This window comes from Microtus pennsylvanicus, chromosome 13 (genome assembly GCF_037038515.1).
Source record: "Microtus pennsylvanicus isolate mMicPen1 chromosome 13, mMicPen1.hap1, whole genome shotgun sequence".
Lineage (NCBI taxonomy): Eukaryota > Metazoa > Chordata > Mammalia > Rodentia > Cricetidae > Microtus > Microtus pennsylvanicus.
This window is the reverse complement of record NC_134591.1, coordinates 82,521,464-82,525,234: the sequence shown is the minus strand read 5'-3', so window position 1 is coordinate 82,525,234 and position 3,771 is coordinate 82,521,464.

The window sequence follows — 3,771 nt, the reverse complement described above, 5'->3', positions numbered from 1 at the left end:
GCTGTGAGGTCACACGGAGCTGGCTTCTGGCTCACCTTTGTGATGGCGTGAGCTCCCTGGAGATGTGACATCCTCAGGCGTTCCATGAGCTTGGGTGTGGGGGAGGGGCAGACATGCTTTCTAGCATAAGTGGGTGTTCTGATCCCCCAAGCCTTATCTACCTCTCATTTCTGTCTCTTGACTCTAGTCCAAAGGGACCTAGGGACTTCTGGGTAGGAAACACGTTGCTCCTTTGAACTGAGGTGTTGGTTGGGTTTCTGATGCAGGCTGATACATGTGGCCCCTCCTCTGGGCTTCTTCCCTGTAGTCTCTGGGTGGGGTGAGGGGTGGTTCTGGAGGACCTGTCAGCGTAAGGAACGCCCTGCCCATCGTGATGAACAGGCATGGCAGTAGAAAGGATCCTCACTCCAGATGATAGTGAGAGGCTGGACTCTTTCCCAGGGATTGTCGTCTGTGAAGTTTACACACCAAACCCAGAGCCATGAGAACAATCTCCTAACAGAACTGCTGGAGACACTGGGTTTGTTCTCAGTGGCTTCTGAGGGTGACTCATGACCTGTGGGGAGGGCAGTCCTGCCTGCAGCACAGAGCTGGGTTCAGTGTTTAGATGCCTCATCTGGAATTCTGGGTGAAATTGTAGTTATAGGGACAAGTGCCTGACGAGAACAATTTAAGGAAGGATTTAGTTTAGAGCATTTGAAGGTCTAGTGTGGCGTCGGGGAGGTGAGGTGGCAGGAGCGTGAGGCAGGGACCTCAGTGGATCTGCGGTCAAGAACAATGGTGGACGCTGGTGCTCGGGCCACAGTGGTGGACGCTGGTGCTCGGGCCACAGTGGTGGACGCTGAGGCTCGGGCCACAGTGGTGGACGCTGAGGCTCGGGCCACAGTGGTGGACGCTGAGGCTCGGGCCACAGTGGTGGACGCTGGTGCTCGGGCCACAGTGGTGGACGCTGAGGCTCGGGCCACAGTGGTGGACGCTGAGGCTCGGGCCACCTTTTCCTTTTTATTTAGTCCAGGACCCCAGCCTATGGGTACCACCCCCATCCAGGGTGGTTCTTCCCTCTTTAGTTGAACTTTTTGGACATAGTGTTGGAAATACACTCAAGAGGTATTATCTCCTGGAGGATTCCAAATCTAGGCAAGTTGATCCTGATTAACATAGATGGATCTTGTCATGAAAACAAATGTATGCCCAATGCCAGGCAGGTGTGGTCAAGCTTCACCTGCAAGGGGCTGGGGAGGGTGAATAGGGAACCAGCCTCCTGAGCAGAGAGGGGCAGCTGGCTGGTCTGACGGACGCCTCAGAACATTGCAGTATGTGATTCACGAGTTATATTTACCCCAGTGACACTCAAACTTCCTAACCTAACCACCAGTAGCTCTCCATGTAAACCAGTGTTATGGGGATCTCTGGAGTGGCTTCCCCTCCGTCATGGGTGTTTCCCACTGCCTACACAAGTAGGAAGTCTGGCTGTCTCTGACTTCCCCGAAATGGAGGTTAAAGGTGTGTGACACTCTGGCCCGGTGTTTATCACCCCAGTTCTGGGGATTGAGCCCAAGTAAAATAAGCATTTGACTGAGTTGTCTCCTCAGCACCTTACTGAATTCTTATGAGAAAATTAGGTCATTGGACAAGAGCTGGACTCTGAAACTTGGAATGGGAACGTCTGGATGGGCTGAGGTGTGAACTCAGGAGCCCCAGACTTACAAGTGACCCTCCACCAGGGGCATATGGGGGCACTAGCCTTTCTTGTCTGAAAACTTCATGGTCAGTCAGTGCTAAAAGACCTGGCTTTAGACCCTTGGCAGGCCAGGTTTGAGGAACCCCTGAGTGAATGAAGACTAAGTTAGGCCCTTGAGGCTGTGGCTCACACACTGTGACACCGTCAGGAGTCCTGAGGCTGTGGCTCACTCTCCATGGCACTTCCAGGAGTCCTGATGCTGTGGCTCACACGCCGTCGCACCTCCAGGAGTCCTGATGCTGTGGCTCACACGCTGTGACACCTTCAGGAGTCCTGAGGCTGTGGCTCACTCTCCATGGCACCTCCAGGAGTCCTTGAGGCTGTGGCTCACACACTGTGACACCGTCAGGAGTCCTGAGGCTGTGGCTCACACGCCGTCGCACCTCCAGAAGTCCTTGAGGCTGTGGCTCACACGCTGTGACACCTTCAGGAGTCCTGGGAAAGCAAATGGGGGCAGAGTCGATGGTGACAACCAACTGGATGGGGTGGCTGTGTGCACACTGATCCTGATCAGAACTACTCGACTGGAAGTGACTCATGGTTTGCCTGGTTCAGTGCAAGCTGGACTCCATGGTCCAGAGACACTGGAACCACACAAGAGCTGGACACCTGCCCTGGGCGCATGGCTTGGGTTCTTTCCATTCCAGCCACGCATGGAAGAAGGAGCTGGGAGATTGTGGCTAGGAGTTTGGGGGCTTTAAGGAGGTAGATGGGTCTGCGGAGTATAAGTTCCAGGACGGTGGGGGCCAGTAGCCCTGGAGATGGCCTGTTGGCATAAACCCTAGGTAGGGTGCACGCACAGCTGCCATAAACTTCCGACAAGATCTGCAGACTGCAGCGGTGATCTAGCCTGGGACCGTTTCATGAGACAAGGTGTGGGCTGAGGGGCTTGGCCAGCTAGGGCTCACTTCCACCTTCAGGGACTAGAGGTGTTTGGTCAGGGCAGAGGTGGTGGTGAGGAGGAGACACTGTATCTCAGTTCACTCAACTGCTATGACAAAAATATTACGGGCTGGGAACCTTGTCGAGTGAGGTTTATTTATCATGGCTGAGTCCAAGCTGGGCACTGGTTTGTAGCTGACACCTTCCCACTCTGTCCTCACACGCGGGTGGGCTGAAGTGTCTTACAAAGCCATTCACCCAGTTCTTAAGGCTCCATCATCCCAACCTTCTTCCCATCTGCAAGACCCTACACGGTGGCACCATCCCCTTGGTAGTAGGATCTGAACACATGAATTCCGGGAACACAGTCAGACCTCAGCAAGGTGCCAGATAAGCAGTGTGTGATGTTGTGTGTGTGTGTGAGAGCGCATGCACACGCACACGCGTGAACATATGCTGAGGTGCTGGGCGATGCCCCCTTGTGGCTGGAGAAGGAGAGGGTGGGGAGGAGCTTTGCCAGATTTCAGTACCTTCATGCTGAGATGTCCTTGAGTGGATGAATGTGACTAGAAACCTCAGGTTGAGGGATGGCAGGAACAAAAGGCACAGGGTGGGGAAGACACGCCCAGGTGACAACTGCCTGCCACCTCCTCTTTCCTGCTGACCCATCTTTAGTCACCAGGATTCTGTGGCCTTGACCTTGGTCTTGCTGGGTATTGGCAAGCGTCTGTAGTGCCAAGGAATGCACAGGCGGAGAGATGGACAGACGGACAGACGTGTAGTAGGTGAAGGTGCAACCTAGGTATAGGCGCACCAGGCTGTCCTGGAGATTGCAGTGCGGAAGGCAGGCAGGAACCAGACTGTGGCTCATGAAGCCTTTCTAGGCTCCCTGCTCTTCCTGGTCCTCCGTGGAATGCACTGACCCATGGAGACAGAGTTTGGCAGGTCTGGCTCTCACTCCACGGAGGGATGGCAAGGAAGGAGGCTGCTAACCCCATCCAGTCACTTCATTGCTGCCTGGGAATGGGCAGGATTAGGGATCTTGTGTATCTGAGCCTGGGGGTTGGTTTGGCTAGTCTATGGGACTAAGGACTGCAGAAGGAAGGGGCAGAGAGGGCAGCCCAGGGCAAAGGGATGTGTTCAGAATT